General features: G+C 39.9%; 1 protein-coding gene across 3 annotated transcripts in view; it reads left to right on the top strand.

Moving 5' to 3' along the window:
- The window catches only part of MACIR (macrophage immunometabolism regulator), a 64,760-nt gene that overhangs the window by 18,468 nt on the left and 28,546 nt on the right, over positions 1–17,746 (top strand). The gene's annotated exons all lie outside the window — the stretch shown is intronic.

The raw sequence follows: 17,746 nt of genomic DNA, 5'->3' as shown, positions 1-17,746 counted from the left end.
TGACGGTACTGTCTGACATGGAGTTAAATAACTAAAATCAGTTTTGAGCATCTGCCATTTTCCTAGACAGGTGCGGCATTGGGAATTTATCTATGAAAAGAAAATGATATAAAAATTAATAAATGGCAGCCGGCAGAGCAGGGTCACTGCAACAACAGTTTTTTCATGTTATTTATTTAAAATTTGTAAGGTGACCAGATTACACGCCAAGATGAACAAAAAACGGTGTTGTTGGGTTTTTTTTTCCTTTCTTAAAGCTGTTCTTTGTTTTACTTTACATTATTTAGTAGGTAGGGAAAGGAGCAAAATAATTCAGAGTGACATGACTGAGTAAAAGCCTTGTGGCTTATCTTGTGACCTCAGGTGTCTTCTGCTGAGGCTCATTGCCTTTTGACTAGATGAGTACATTAATTTACTTTCTTAGATCTAGAACTTCAACTCTTTTTCTCTGTTCTCCCCCCAGTGCTTTTGATATCTTCTCAACCTTGTTGCCACCCGTGCCCTCTGTCCCAGTCATGTTCAGATTCCATTGTTGCCTCCACTTGGAAGGCTGTCTCATGCTGAAGAGTTTTATCTAGCCATGCAACCAAATTATCGGCAACTATTTCTGCATTAGTTGTCTTTTTATCTTATTGTTCATCACTAGTAATTTGCTACACAAAGGGTAGGAAAAGTCTCAGAAATATAGGAGTCTCACAGAGATAACTTGTAGGTGATGCATCTGGGTAGGAAAAACAAGGAACCCGAATATAAAATATTGGGTGTTACATTGGGCAAATGCGAACAAGAAAGGGACTTGGGATCAAAATAACTTTGGATCAAAATACCTTTGTACTATGGAGCCTTTTGGGCTCCATAGTACAAACTGTATAATTTTCCTGTTTTACCATACCTGGATATTATATTTGGCCATTCTCTTCTGCCTTTAACATGACCCTGTTATAATCACAATGATAATGAATAGCAAAGAAAATGCAACTGATGCCATTCTGCTGAAGTTCCTTCTCAAACTTTACGTCCATTTTTTTTCATGATTCTCACTTGAGCCCTCGTCACCTTGTGATCGATCACCAATTAGTCCAGGCAGCAGTAGCAAGTTCTTCTGTCTATCCAGTATAGGGTCTTAATGTAATTTTTCCTATTAAGCAGCTATGAGGGGTGTTCAATAATTTATCTACCCGAGTATGAAAGAAAGACGTAAGCATGTTGTGACCAATCCAGTCTTTCAGTTTATATACTGGATCATCCTCCAGACAACAGAGGCTCGACTCGGTTTACACACAATAAGAGGTTGTAATAATTTTTTCAAATAGAAATACTTATGTAACAATGGTTACTTGTATATCAAGGTTATTTGTGCACAGTTGTGGCTCAGTGCGAGTCTGACATTCAAGTAAGAAACTGCTAGATTTGGACTACCATTCAGTGATAAAATTTCTCACAGAAAAAAGTAAAAAGCCAAAGCACAGCTAAGAAAGCTGCCCCATCATCCTACAAAGTAACATTTTGGAGCAAGCAGTTTAAGTGGGGTAGCGAGTCCATTGAAGATGACCTTAACACTGGCTGGCCTGTGGAAGCAACTTCCACAGAAATGTGCAAGAAAGTCAAGGATTTAATTTTGTCAGACAGATAGCTGAATAAATGAGTATCTTGGCAGATACTTGAAAAATCTATTCTATCTTCTATCTATCTCTATATATAAAATCGGAGGTATGTATGTGTGTGTGTATGTGCCGCGATCACGCAAAAACGGCTTGACCGATTTGAACGAAACTTGGTATGCAGATCCCTCACTACCTGGGGTGATATGTTCTGGGGGTCTCGCGGCCCACCTGCACACGTGGGCGGAGCTACAAACAGAAAATCAGATTTCACCCATTCATGTCAATGGAAAAAAATGTAAAAAGCTGCCAATGCAAAAACGGCTTGCCCGATTTGAACAAAACTTGATATGCTGATCCCTCACTATCTGGGGTGATATGTTCTGGGGGTCTAGTGGCCCACCTGCACACGTGGGCGGAGCTACAAACAGAACATCAGATTTCACCCATTCATGTCAATGGAAAAAATGTAAAAAGCTGCCAACGCAAAACGGCTTGCCCGATTTGAATGAAACTTGGTATGCAGATCCCTCACTACCTGGGGTGATATGTTCTGGGGGTCTCGCGGCCCACCTGCACACGTGGGCGGAGCTACTAACTGAAAATCAGATTTCACCCATTCATGTCAATGACAAAAATGTAAAAAGCTGCCAACGCAAAAATGGCTTGCCCGATTTGAACAAAACTTGATATGCTGATCCCTCACTATCTGGGGTGATATGTTCTGGGGGTCTAGTGGCCCACCTGCACACGTGGGCGGAGCTACAAACAGAACATCAGATTTCACCCATTCATGTCAATGGAAAAAATGTAAAAAGCTGCCAACGCAAAACGGCTTGCCCGATTTGAATGAAACTTGGTATGCAGATCCCTCTCTACCTGGGGTGATATGTTCTGGGGGTCTCGCGGCCCACCTGCACACGTGGGCGGAGCTACTAACTGAAAATCAGATTTCACCCATTCATGTCAATGACAAAAATGTAAAAAGCTGCCAACGCAAAAATGGCTTGCCCGATTTGACCGAAACTTGGTATGCAGATCCATCACTACCTGGGGTGATATGTTCTGGGGGTCTCGCGGCCCTCCTGCACACGTGGGCGGAGCTACAAACAGACAATCAGATTTCACCCATTCATGTCAATGGCAAAAATGTATAAAGCTGCCAACGCAAAAACGGCTTGCCCGATTTGAACGAAACTTGCTACACATCTTCCTTTTCAGTTTAAGAGACTGCAAATTCCAGTGATACTTGCATTCTCTATCACAATCAACAAATCACAGGGACAGACTATTACATACTGTGGAGTGGATTTAAGATCCCCCTGTTTTTCCCATGGTCAACTCTATGTTGCTTGCTCAAGGGTGGGTTCACCCAAGAATTTATATGTTCTTGCTCCTGGAGGTGAAACTAAAAATGTTGTTTATAATCAAGTTTTCTGTTAGTTGTATTGTATTCATTTTGTCAAATATTTCACATTATAATTTGAATATTGTACTTTTTATAAAGCTGTAAAAAAATAATTTCATTCACCACTATAAAGTATCTTTATTTGAATCCATTTACAGTGTTATTGCTATAATTAAATACCCGTGCTACGCCGGGGCATCAGCTAGTAATTCATAAAAAGTTGAGCTTGTCCAAGGTTAGTACAAGATGGGTTCCAAAATTGCTGATGCCATGTCAGAAGGCCTCGAGGCTCCAGTGCTGTCAGGAGATGCTTCTTCAAGACCAAGTAAATTTTTTCCATCATTTGGTGGCTGGAGATGAGACTTGGTCTGTCACAGAGATCTTGAGTCCAAAATGGAGTCAATGGTGTGGAAGCACAAGCCATCCCCCACCCCCCAAAAATTAAAAATAGAAAAATCTGCAGGCAAAAAGTCATAGCAACAGTCTTCTGGGATGATGGACTTTTGCTTCTGAAGTTTATGCCACACAAGACAACCATAACCGGAGAGAGTTTTGTCAACACAGTGATCACTTTTTGGGAGTCAATCAAGGAGAAAATATGAGGAAAACTTACAGCAGGCATGCTGCTTCTTCACGACAATGTGCCAATGCACATGTCATTACAGTCACAGGCTGCCATCCGAGAATGTGGGTTTCAGTAGCTGAACCATCCACCCTACAATCCTGATCTGGCTCCCTCAGATTATTTCTGTTTCAAGTTTTGAAGAAATCTCTCTGTGGGCAGCAGTTTTCAAGTGATGAAGACATCAAGGAAACTGCGATGTCCTGGTTTGAAGGTCAAACAGAATTCTTTTCAAAGGGGTTAAAGTCATTACAAGAAAAGTGAATGGAGTATAAGGAGCTATAAGGGGACAATATTTTGTAAAATAAAACAAATTATTTGAAAACTTTTCTTTCCTATTAAGGAAAATAACTTATTGGACTCTCCTTATACAGTTTAGAATCAGCTTCCTTTTAATCTGAGCCATCTTAATTCATATATGGCCTTCTGAAAGGCTCTTAGAACATACTACTAACTGATTCTCTTTTTGTATTTTATGTGTTGTTATTTGTTATTCCCCTTAATTTAGGGCATCTTTTATTGTGATCCACTCCAATTCTCTTATGACTGGAGCTGAATAGAAGAAATTTGATTAGATTAGATTTTGGCTCTTCCTAGTTTTCTCTAAAGCAGGGATCTCAAAGTCCCTCCTTGAGGGCCGCAATCCAGTCGGGTTTTCAGGATTTCCCCAATGAATATGCATTGAAAGCAGTGCATGCACACAGATCTCATGCATATTCATTGGGGAAATCCTGAAAACCCGACTGGATTGCGGCCCTCAAGGAGGGACTTTGAGACCCCTGCTCTAGAGCAATAGGAGCTTCCTCCTTTGGTTCTTCCACCATGTCTCTGGCGAGAACTGGCGGTAACCATTCAGGGAGCGGCTTAGGGCCGGGCTACAGTTCAAAAAGCTTGCTCCTGTCTGGTACACTGGTGGATCACCATGGATTCAAAAAGCCTTAAAAGGTACATGGGGGGAGGTAACAAAAATTGTAAGAGTCGGCCGGGACAGGAGATGAGATGGATCCCTTCTGTCCTGTCCTACTAGGTGATATGGCAGGCTGGCGGAGGCCTGCAACAAACCCGTGAGGCAATGATCCAAATATAAGATGAGACCCCCATTTTTGGGCCCCAAAATCTCATCTTATATTAGAGTATATACGGTAATCCAGTTGTTAGGTCATTGACCAGTTCATCAGTGTTTTAAATTTGTCTGTCTTGATCACTGATGTGTCTGAAACACAATCCACATCTAATGAGATTCCTGACAATTGATGGTTCAGCTACAGGTAGCTGCCTAATCCCACAAAATGATGTAAATGAGTCCAGATTTACAGTCTTGTTTTTCCTTTGGACATTTTCAATATTAGATTATCACTATGACGATGTTATGTTGAAAACTTGTGAATGAGAAAATGAAACTAATATGAGTAAATAAGTAAAATAAATTGATAATTGAGGCACTAAGGGCTCCTTTTATAAAGGTGCGCTAAAATGGAGCACGCGCTAGCTGCTACCACCTCCTTTTAAGCAGGCGGTAGTTTTTCGGCTAGCACGCGCTAATCTTGTGTGTGCGCTAAAAACGCTAGCGCATCTTCGTAAAAGGAGCCCTAAATATATTTATATGCGAACATATTAAAAACTTTTATCAGAGCACTTACACAAATTACTGAAATATGTTTATTTTTATATAATTTCTTCAAAATTCCAGGTAGGTAAATAACATGTTACGCAAAATTTAAAGCTTTTGACAGTGTTCCACACAGGCGTCTAATAAACTGAGTGCCCTCGATATGTGCTCTAAAGAGACAGACTGGGTGAGGAGCTGGTTGAGTAGAAGGCGACAGTCAATGGAGATCACTCTAAGGAAGGGTTGTTACCAGTGATATGCCTCAAGGTTTGGTTCTTAGGCCTGTTCTTTTTAACATTTTTGTAAGTGATATTGCTGAAGGGCTCTTGGGTAAGATTTACCTCTTTGCAGATGATATCAAAATCTGCAATGGAGTTGATACCCCTGATGGTGTTAATAACACGAGGAAGGACCTAGTGAAGCTTGAAGAATGACCTGAAATTTGGCAGCTAAAATTTAAGGCTAAGCAATGCAAGGTCATGCATATGGGCTGCAGAAATCTGAGGGAATGTTACAGTTTAGTGGGTGAAGAACTTTTGTGCATGACAGAAGAGCAGGACTTGGGTGTGATAGTATGTAATGATCTTAAGGTGAAAACAAACCAGGGAAAGGGTCTAGTGGGATCTATTGCATCAAGCAATCGAAGATACATTCAAAATAGGAAAACCCACTTATCTTATTGTTCATCACTAGTACGGTAATTTGCTACACAGAGGGTAAGAAAAGTCTCAGAAATATATGTGAGTCTCACAGAGATAACTTGTAGCTTTTTATAACTCCTCATTTCAGTTATAGGCAATAAACTTCAGAATCCTCGTCAGGTTTTACAAAGTTTCTAAAGTTCTCTTCTCACATGCAATTTGAATGCAGTAACAATTTACAGGGCAACTTCATAATTCTTAAATAACAGTCGTTCAAAGGAAAAGCCAAGATAGAAGTAGTACACTTATTTCATTTCTTCAGCTGCAGCATAAAACTGTCCACATGTTCATCTCAAATAGTAGCATATTCCACATCCGCAAATCAGCTCCGACGCTGTCAAGTGTTTTGCAACCACTGCTTCGGGGAAATTTTCAAAAAAATTGCTGCTATGGCATGCTATGGGGATAAGAAGACTCGGAAGTTTTTTGTGTAGTATATTACTGGTGACTACCAATAAAATAAGTGGAGTTTCCTATTTTGGATGATCTTAAGGTAGCTAGACAGGTTGAAAAGGTGACAGCAAAAGCTAGAAGGATGCTAGTGTGCAAAGAAAGAGTTATATGTCCAGTAAGGAAAAGGAGGTATTGTTGTCCCTATGTAAGACTGGTGAGATCTCATTTAGAATATTGTGTATAATTCTAGAGACCTCGCCTTCAAAAAGATAATAAAATGGAGTTGGTCCAAAGGAAGGCTTCTAAAATAGTCAGTGGTCTTTGTCATAAGGCATTTGGGAACAGACTTAAAGATCTCAATATGTGTACTTTGGAGGAAAGACGGGAGAGGGGAGATATGATAGAGATGTTTAAATACCTACGTGGCATAAATGCGCATGAGGCAAGTCTCTCATTTCAAAGGAAACTCTGGAATGGGAGGGCATAGGGTGAAGTTCCGAGGAGATAGGCTCAAGAGTAATTTAAGGAAATACTTTTTTACAGAAAGTGTGGTAGAGGTGGTGGAGGTAGACACTTTCTGAATTCAAAAAAGCATGGGACAGGCACATGGGATCTCTTAGGAGAGGAGGAAATAGTGGATCCTGCAGATGGGCCATTTATTTGGCCTTTATCTGCCATCATGTTCCTATGTTGTTGTGTGATTTTGTTTTGGGGTTTGTTTTTTTGCATGAAATTGTACCAAATTTTCATTAGTGCTTTTTAAAATTATGACATCTTCAAAATGGATACACCCTACTAGGCCAGTATACCACAGCACTCCATTCCTCTTTTCTCAACCTCCCCCCTACTCCTGAGTCACATTTTATTTCCCTATCTCATTCCCTCTGGAGCTTTTTATTAATGAGCTTACTTCCACTCTCCTCTTACACATTTTACCTTTGAAAACATAGCATGGGGAAGTTGCAGGGCCTAGTTCTGTCTGCCTGGGTTGGCAGCAATAGCAGGGAGCAAGTGGAGGAATAGAGCAGTGAGCCAAAGTCATTTTCATCCTTCATTGTTTCTGGTAAAAGCAAAGTGCTAGAAATTCATTACACCAGCGTGTGAGATTGAAAGCCAAAAAGTGAAATTTAGAGGCAGTGTGTCTGAGGTATAAATCTAGAAAGATTTAAATGTCAAAAAAGCAAATGGAAGAAAATATTTAGTTTCTTTTGGTGCCTTTAGATAAGTGGGCAGTAAAGTAGACATAATGGGACAATATTTGGACAGCTTTCAAATGAATTTGCTCATGTACTAAATAATTTAGCTGGGTAAAGTCCTTGGGCTGAAAACTTCACCTCTACCTAGAATACACTTGGGTACATTGGCATTAGTGGACTTCTCCAGGTCAGACTAGTTTCACCACCAGAGTGATATAGAAACACCCATGCATGCACCCTTTTGCTTTATCATCTCTTTCTGCTGTTGCATTTTACTCTGCACTCATCAGTGAATGCTCCCCTATCATCAGCTCTGCCCTGCTGTTGAAGCCCCCTTAAAACTTGACCCCCACCCCTTCCTTACTCTTTGTTGTAACCCCCTTTCCCAGACACTCAATTGGCTGTCTCCAAGGTAAGCCCAGTTTCCCTCGCAGAGAGCTCTGTTCACCCACCTAATGCAGAGGCACACCATAGAACAGGGGATTTCAGGATTTCCCAAATGAATATGCATGAGATCTATTTGCATAGAATGAAAACATTCTATGCAAAATATATGAAAATATATGCAAAAAATATGAAAATAGATCATGTGCAGATTCATTGTGGAAATCCTGAAAACTTGACTGGATTGTGGTCCTCGAGGACTAACGTTGGACAGCCCTGCTATAGAACCTTCACCCTGACTCATCCCGTCCCCTTCCCATGGCTAAATCTGTATTTCAGTGCTCCCAACTCCAGGATATTTCCTTTGGCTGGATACAACCCAGTCTTGTTTGTTGGTGACATTTGAAGCAAGCAGGGCAGGCTCACTCATGCAGGGGGATAATTGAGAAGCAGCAAAAAGGTCTAAATTCTGAAAGTGTTGAGATGCTGTAGCCATTATTTTGGCTTCCAGATATATAAAGTGAACATTTTTACTGTTTTGAAAAATATATATAGACGGTGTGCCTAGCTTTCTGCATCCGACAGGGACTCCCTAAACATTTGGCACTAGGTATGTACTTAGTTTGTCTGTGCCTTATTTATTCTAGCACTGCTTGCCATTGCTTCAGCAAGTAGGCTATTTGAGCCATTTGTCACCCTTTCAGTGAAAGAGTACAGCAGTTGATCATGGAACCACTGAATCGTTCTCCCTTTAACATATCATGACCTTCATCCTTGAATTTCCTTTTCTATGGAAAATATTACCATCCCTTCCTTTTATTAAAACCTGCCAGATATTTTAATATTTCTGCTATTTTATCCTTCCATTCTTTCTTCCAGAAAGTACATTTTGAGTGTCTTAAGCTCTCTGTTGGATGTTAGTTGTAAGTAGAGAATGACACGGGGACAAATTTTTCCATATTCCTGTGGGAATTCCTGTGGGACGATTTCCCCGTCCCATATCCATGAGTTTTGTCACTGTCCCTGCCCCATTCCTGTAAGCTGTACCTTATAAGCCTCGAAAACTTATGATTTTAAAGTGTTTGAGGCTTGTGCAGAGGAGGATGGAACTTGCAGGGACAGGAAAAAAACTCGCAGGGATAGGGGAAGAATTTGTCACACTACTTCAGACTAAGGATAGGGACACAAACAATCACCATTTACCTCAAAATGCGCCCTAAATCGAACATTCAAGGGTCTTATGGGACCACCCACATATCACACATACACCCACAGTCTGAAAAAAAGAAGACAACAAATTTAGGACGCATTTTGAGGTAAATGGGGAAGAATCTGTCCCCATGTCATTCTCTAGTTGTAAGCCTTGTATCATTTTACGAGCCCTTTTCTAACCTGCTTCATTTTGTCAGTGACCAAGTGTACTTCTCATAAACATAGCAATAAATTTTTCTTGTTTTGTATCTGGACCCCAGGGTACTTTAAAAAGGTTTGATCTCCGGAGCTTGAACACAGTGTTTGAAGTGGGGCCTCACTAGTGAACTGCACAAGGACAATGTTTTGTCCTTCTTCCTTCCTGATACCGTATTTAACTTACTGTTACTTCCTTGCTTGCTTTACGGCAACCTTGATGTCCCTTGACATATTCACTCTTAGATCTTTCTTGTTTGACAGTTTATCTGCTTCGTGTCCTTGTAATGAACCTGGAAGAATATTGGTGTCTTCTGAACAAATTTCTTTGGCAGTTCACTCTGTCTGAGGTTTGTTTTGAATGTGTTCATAAGATGGTATTTTGTTACTTTGAGCCATATCTGTGGAACATGTTGCCATTGCTGCTGTGTTCTGTTCATTCAGAAACATTTTCTTTGAAACAGCACATGCTAGTAAAGGCCTGTTCAAATTGTACACAGAGTAACCGGTTTGCACAATAAATTTAAAAGAAAGGAAAATAAATGATTCTGGCAATTGGTGTTTGAGCTGAATTGAGAGTTGTTGGTTTTTTTTGTGTCTTTATATACTGTGCTTTAGTTGACTTTTATAACTAAGGCTTCTGATTTTAGATTTTAACTGATTAAATACTGATAAACCACCCAATGAAGAAAAATGTAAAAAATAGGTTTATTGGATAAATGCTTGAAAAGCTACACTTAGGAATAGTCTCCCGGAAGAAGTGGTAGAGATGGAGACTGTGTCTGAATTCAAGAAGGCGTTGCCAGTAGAACACAGAATCGCTTACAAAATTCTTTTACTAACTTTTAAAACTAGACAAAATAGCCAACCCAAATTTATTGATAATCTTCTTATCCCCTCTAAGATTGTCTGCCAAAAATCTTCTATCTATCCCGTCTCTGAAGTATATCAACACAATGAGGTCTACCATTTTCTTTGTCAGCGCTCCATCTCTTTGTCAGCGCTCCATTCTGGCCCATTTACGAGAAGAATCAGTTCTTCACCATTTTAAGACGAAGTTAAAAAAATGTCTTTTCCTTGACGAATTTGAGACCTAAATGTCCTTTTCAGGGCTACATAGTTTTATTTTATTTTTTGCTACCCTTCCTTTTGTATTCTTCCCTATATGTTTTTCTCTCTACTTGATCATTGTAGTTTTAGCCCTTTTCCCTGTTGTTCCTGTTTGTTTTTGTTTTTAAATGTTTTTAATAACTATTATTGTTTTTAATGATGTGCTGTTAACTTAAATATGTTTTTTTAGTCATTACATGTATTTATAACATTGTACATCACCTAGAAGGCTGATTGGGTGGTATATGAAATCTTAAATAAACTTGAAACTTGATAGGCACGTGGGATCTCTCAGAGAGAGAAAGAGATAATGGTTACTACAGATGGGCAGACTAGATGGACTATTTGGCCTTTATCTGCCATATATTCTCTTTTAATTAATTAATTTATATATATTTAGTTTTAATTCAAATAATTTTAATTTAATTTACTTTACCCACTTTATTATTGCTGAGATGTACACTTGCTTTAAAAGTTGGGGGGCCATAATGAGATCAATGTTTTTCTTGTTGGGATGTTTCTTTCCTGTTCTCTCTCTGTCTTTATTTTTACATCTTAATATTCATTAACTGTTTTTTTTGTTTGTTTGTTTTGGGTTTTTTTTCTCATAGGTACTTTAGTTAGATTGTGAGCCTTCGGGACAGTAAGGGAATTTCTAAGTACCTATTTTAATTTTAATTTAATTATAATTTTAATGTACCCTATTGTCTATTTTCTGTAAACCGCTTAGAATCCTAACGGAGTTTAGCGGTATATAAGAAATAAATTACATTACATCATGTTTCTAGGGCAACATTTTCTTATCCTTCCCCTGGCTTGTCTTATATCTTCCACTCTGTTTTTTATGTTTTTTTCTAGGTTGATAGTGCTTTCCTGATAAAATATGTGACTAACCCCCTTCTTTACAAAGCCGTGCTAGCGTTTTTAGTGCAGTAAGAGCTCCGATGCTCATAGAATTCCTATGGATGTCCAAGCTGCTACTGCCGCGGCTGGCACTAAAGCCACTAGCATGGCTTTTTAATGAAGGGGGTAAGAATTTTAGAATATACAATTGCATTGTATTACATTTTTAGAATGGAAACTAATTTAACAAAACTTGTCTTATTTTTTTAAATTTCATTTATTTCAATATTACTTCTCCCAAAAACTTAGGGGTGGTGTTACAGAAGAATGTTCATAAAATTATACAAAGAAAAACATAATAAATAAAACAATTATAGAATGATATAGCTATTTTAATGTTTGTACTATTAAGAAATAACTCAAACTGTAAAATCTTGTCAGTTTCTCCAGATCCACACCATACATTTCTCCAATCTATTGAGAGCAGATATGTTTCCAAGGCTCATCTATGTGTACTCAAATCATTTACTTGTTGCAGAAATGATGGTAGTTTACTCCTTAGAGCTGGGCTAAAAGGCTCTGTTCTTCTGTCATTTACAAGATCAGTAAAAGGCTAGAGTTGCTGCTTCTGAGAACAAAGGTGAATGGTTTAAGTGATCCTGTCCCAGTCTCTCAGATATAGAGCTGGACCATCGTATAAAATTACTTAAAAAACAAAACCTATGGCCTTGAATTGGACCCTTTGTGCTGCAGGCAACCTTTGAAGATAATGATTGCTATTCAAAAAATACATGAAGACTAACTAACACTGTATGAAACATTTCAATCCTCTGAAGCAACCCGCTCTACTCTGTAACACCTCTGGACATGTCCAGAAATCCTCTTCTGTAATTCTGAAATCCTCTTCTGTAATCCGCCTTGAACTGCAAGGTAATGATGGCGGAATAAAAATCACTAATGTAATGTAGCATGATGGTTTAGCTAGTGTTTAAAATCTTTGCAAAGCTGTTTGAACTTGCTGTGAACACCTCACATTCCTACATGTTAACCCCTGAGCACAGGGCATTGATTGCATTAATCCAAGCAAGATGATAGTATTGCATAGATAATAGTTGCAAAGTCTCCCTGCTACTACTGCCACTATTTATCACTTCTATAGTGCTGAAAAGCGTATGCAGTGCTATACATTTTGATATTTAATAGGCAGTCCCTTTTCAGAACAGCTTATAGTCTAACTTGGACAGACATGACATATAGGGTTGGGGATGCAGAACCCAAGGTGAGAGGAGCTGAAAACAGTCTCGAAGAGGTAGGCTTTTAACTGACTTGGACCAATTGTAACTTTTCCCTCCTACCCACCCGACTCATGTTTGTTTTAAATTTGTAAGTCAGAAATTACTCTTAGTTTTCGTTTTTTTGTTTCTTATGAAGTTGTACATCACTTAGCAAACTGAATAAGTGATTCATCAAATATTAATAAAATCTTGAAACTTGACACTACCAGAGATGGTGCCCGCCTTAGGGATTCGAACAGTTTGTTCCAGGCATACGGTACAGCAAGACAGAAGGGGCGGAGTCTGGAGTTTGGCGTAGAGGAGAAGGGCACTGATAGGAGGGACATATCGGCTAAGCAGAGAGCCTGATCTAGGGCCTTGCCTTCATACTTAATGACAAACCTCTTCCACTTAAAAGTATATCAACTATCTTTCCTGGAAGCCAGCAGGATTCTGGAGAAACTTCAGGCAGATGAAGGGATGCAAATCCTATGCACTCAACATCCAAGCCATGAGAGCCAGGAGCTGGAAGTTAGGATGATGAAGAGAACCCAAATTTTGTGGAGCTGGCAAAGATTTAAAAAATAAACAAAAAACCCCCCAACCACAACAAACACATTATTAACCACATTAGAATCTTGGTGTTCCAGTGTTAAAACCATAACATGGGTTGCAAGAAAGAACAATGATCTGGGCGTACCCAAGGAATGTGAGTTTAGGGGGAGTAAGTTTATTTGCTTTTTGTCCAACACCTAATTGCTTTTAAGCAGTTAATCACCCCAGTCTTTCCCCATAAAGCAGGGGTGTCAAAGTCCCTCCTCGAGGGCCGCAATCCAGTTGGGTTTTCAGGATTTCCCCAATGAATATGCATGAGATCTATTAGTATACAATGAAAGCAGTGCATGCAACTAGATCTCATGCATATTCATTGGGGAAATCCTGAAAACCCGACTGGATTGCGGCCCTCGAAGAGGGATTTTGACACCCCTGCCATAAAGGAATGTACAGTGTGGGCTAAAAGTAGGTATATAGTATTTATTCATTATTTCTTTTTATTGTATGGGTATTGAATAGGTATAATAGACTACTGAATGATAATCAAGTAAAAGTGAAACAATGTAACTGATAAAATATTTTTGTGACACCTGTAAAATAAGAACATAAGAACTGACGCTGCTGGGTCAGACAAGTGGTCCATCTTGCCCAACAGTCCGCTCACACTGTGGCCCTCTGGTCAAGGACCAGCGCCCTAACTGAGACTAACCCTACCTGAGTACATTCCGGTTCAGCAGGAACTTGCCTAACTTTGTCTTGAATCCCTGGAGGGTGTTTTCCCCTATGACAGACTCCAGAAGAGAGCATTCCAGTTTTCTACCTCTCTGGGTGAAGAAGAACTTCCTTACATTTGTACGAAATCTATCCCCTTTCAATTTTAGAGAGTGCTCTCTCGTTCTCCCTACCTTGGAGAGGGTGAACAACCTGTCCTTATCTACTAAGTCTATTCCCGTCAGTACCTTGAATGTTTTGATCATGTCCCCTTTCAATCTCCTCTGTTCGAGGGAGAAAAGGCCCAATTTCTCTAATCTTTCACTATACAGCAACTCCTCCAGTCCCTTAACCATCTTAGTCGCCCTTCTCTGTACCCTTTTGAGTAGTACCATGTCTCTCCATCATGTACGGTGACCAGTGCTGGACACAGTACTCAGTTTTATTAAAATTTGCTATAATTGCCTATCAGAAATTTCTAGGCGAAATACAAAAATAAAAACTATACAATACTAAAACTGCATAGACATAATTCCAAACTAACTAGACATACTGGAACATGAAGGGAAGGAGCTACATTCATTATAGGATAGAAAAACAATCAAGGTAAGAAATCTATGTACGGGTAATAAAAATATAATTTTTGTTATTGGATATGGGCATTTGGTAAAGTTGAGGTTATAATGTGAAAGCATCTTTGAACAGGTGGCTATACAGTTTCCCTTTGGAGCAGTCAAGCATATTTTCTTCCCTTAACGTCTAGGGGTAGTACATTCCACAGCTGAGGAGCTCTGGCTGAGATTTCTAAATGTCTTGTACCGATTATTTTTAAAGAAGGAATGGTTAATAATTGCTGGTCAGTAGATCTAAGTGCACGCAACGGAGTATATGGTATCAATAGATTGTGTAATTCATGCATTTTTGATCTAATCATTTTAAATGTCAGCAGAATTATCTTGTATGCAATCCTATTTATGGCTTTGAGCCAATGAGCTTTCTTTGAGTGGTGATACGTGGCTAAATTTTTTAGCAATTAAAATCCGAGTTTTATCGCCGAGTTTTGGATTATTTGAAGGCACCTTATTTCTTTTGAGTTATCCCTTTAAGTAGTGAGTTGCAATAATCTAGCTTTGATATCACTAACGGGTGAATTAAGATATTTAAAGATTTTGGTACCTTATGCCTACTTTTGGCCCACTGTGTGTGTGTATGTATTTATTTTAAAAATTGTATTCTACTTATAATCTAAGCGGATTACAGCATTTGGATACATAATTCAAAATAACGCAGCATCATTACATCACAAACATACAATTCTTTACAATTATGTAGAAAGTCTTCCAAAACTATAGGAATGCTCTTACAAACAAATGTGTTTTCAATGATTTCTTAAAAGATTTCAGGAGATCATATCCAAATATCTGAAATCAGATCTCAAATTATTTTACTTGGATTTAATGTGTTGAGAGAGTCCGCTGAACAGATAGCTAATTCCAGTGGGTGGCCCTGAAGCAGTTGCCACTTTGCCACGAAATGATCGTTGGCTCTTATCACTGCTGTCTATGTTAAAACACTGTGTATATATTTGATCATTTTTTGCTTACCTCAAGGCTTATTTAACCTTTGTGTGAAAGTTTTTTCTGCCTATGATGTAAGGGTAGGTGAGTGTGGGTTCATACCTCCAACGTTCTGTTGCTTTTTCTTTCACTGGTTAATTATTGCTTTGATGCACTAACACTATTTATGGACTGTGCTTGATTTTGTTTTGGATTATTTTCCCTCCATACCCTGTTTGGATTATTCCTTGAAAAAATACCATTACAATGTTCTCCCCAGAAATTTTTTCCAGCCGAGTGGCATGAAAAAGTAGCCGGGTGGGGTGAAACGGGGAAATTTGGTGGTGGGGAAAATTAAGGGCCTGTTTTACAAAGCCACGCTAGTGGCTGCAGCATGGTAACGGCCCCGAAGCCCATAGAGATTTAAAGAGCTTCGGGGCTGTTGTCGCGCGGCAGCTGCTAGCGCTGCTTTGTAAAAAACAGGCCCTAAATGTGCACTATTTTTATTAGTTAATTATTATTAATTATTTTCCAATGCTCAATTGAAGTAAATATCCCTAAAGCCTGTAACCAACCATCAAAGTTGGCAAATTACTTTTGTTTGATTTTTAACTCTTTTTATGTATTACGTTAGCGACATATACACTACTCTCTCTTTTATGAGCCTGTAGTGTGGATTTTAGAATTCCCATGAGCATCGGCGCAGTTACTGACGCTTCCGGCGCTAAGACCTGTACTACGGATTCGTAAAGGAGGGGGTAAGTATCATTCCTATAAAGTTTCTCTCAAGTCTCACTTTTAACCCTGGCAATGAACCGCTTGTAGATTTAGCTCGCACTTCCTTGTAGCTCTTATCTCTGTTGAGATCTTAATAAGATGCTTCTGGCTAATCAAGCCTGGAACAGGATAATACCATATGCGCATCATGGTATCAGTTCCCCCCTTCCCCCACGCCAAGGGAGAGGTGGCCAAATATTAAGCCCAACTTATCAGACACCCTTAATCTGACCACTTTATGGAGACCAAGACCATCACAAATCCTTCCATACAGGACACAAGGAAACAATCACAGAAAAAGCCACCAGTAGAGGTATCTATATACCACTACCTCCAGAGGAGATTTCGCGGACCCTTTTCCCTCACCCAAGAAGCCAAGACACAGTATTACATTACATTATTACATTGGTGTCTTTTATTTCACCAATACCTTTCGGTTCTAGGTGAATTACAAAAAGAGGCATTCTGGTCATATCCAGTAAGATTACAAGATGGCTATTTGGTTGGAATGTTTAGGGACTGATAGAAGTTTCATATTTGACAAGTATATTCGAGCATACTGTTCTTCTTTCTGGCACTTAGACACATCCATGACCAGAAGCCACCTACCCCCACTGACTGTATTTTAGAATAGAATTTTTACGTGACATTTTTTATTGATAACCAAAGCAAAGATACAAAACCATCAAAGTGAGCAGAAAACAGACAACATCACACTATACAAAAGTGAACTGCACCAGTCATCAGAAATATTTTGTGTGTGTGTGGGTCCCAAAAAGGAAGGAGCTATCCATTCCCATTAACTATTTCCCTCTCCATTTCCACTGCACCCCCACCTCAAACAGCCCCCCCAAAATACAGAAGAAAGGAATTTTTATAAAAAGCCACATTTCTGAAGTCTTTTCAATGGGGGGAGGGGGAAGGAGGCATTTAAACACTTCTCCGACTGAAACAAGGCCAGTCCCCAGTGCTACCAAGCCTCCCAGTTGCAGAGAGGAGAACGTAGGGAACTTCTGAATTCCCTGAACCCCCTGCCTGCTGCACTACAGGCTCCAACAGCATGAGTACCCTCCCCCCCAGGACTGCTCTGGAGTGAAAGCTAGGCACAGGCCGTCTCCCCCACCCCCTGGACCCAGGAGACCTTGGCAGCTCTTCACACCATGCCTCCAGCACCCCCCCCCCCCCGGAGGCCTTCGCTATGAACGTGCCGCGACAGGAAGTAAATGAAGCCTCCAACGTTCTTTCCTTCCTCCTCCCCTCCCCCACTCCGGGGCCTCTCGGCTCCAACTTTCTTCCTAGGCTGAGGTTGCTGCAGGCTGATCTCCAGGTTCAGGTTGATCCTGCGCCGGGCCTCGCGGTTCTCCTGCTTCAGCTTCGCCTCCAGGCGGGAGAGTTTCTGTTCCAGCGAGAACGCCACCATCTTTGACGTCCCCATGCACTAATAATAAATAAATAGAGCACTGCGACTGCGCAAACCGAGCCGCCTGTGCGGGCTCGCCCACCCGCGCATGGCCAGAAAGGACTTTCACACCAAGTGGATGGAAACAGGGAATCCATTAGGCTAATAATAATAACTTTATTCTTCTATACTTCCATAGT

Source organism: Geotrypetes seraphini, chromosome 1 (assembly GCF_902459505.1).
Source record: "Geotrypetes seraphini chromosome 1, aGeoSer1.1, whole genome shotgun sequence".
Lineage (NCBI taxonomy): Eukaryota > Metazoa > Chordata > Amphibia > Gymnophiona > Dermophiidae > Geotrypetes > Geotrypetes seraphini.
The sequence above is the reverse complement of the archived record's forward strand: the minus strand, read 5'-3'. Positions and strand labels throughout refer to the sequence as shown.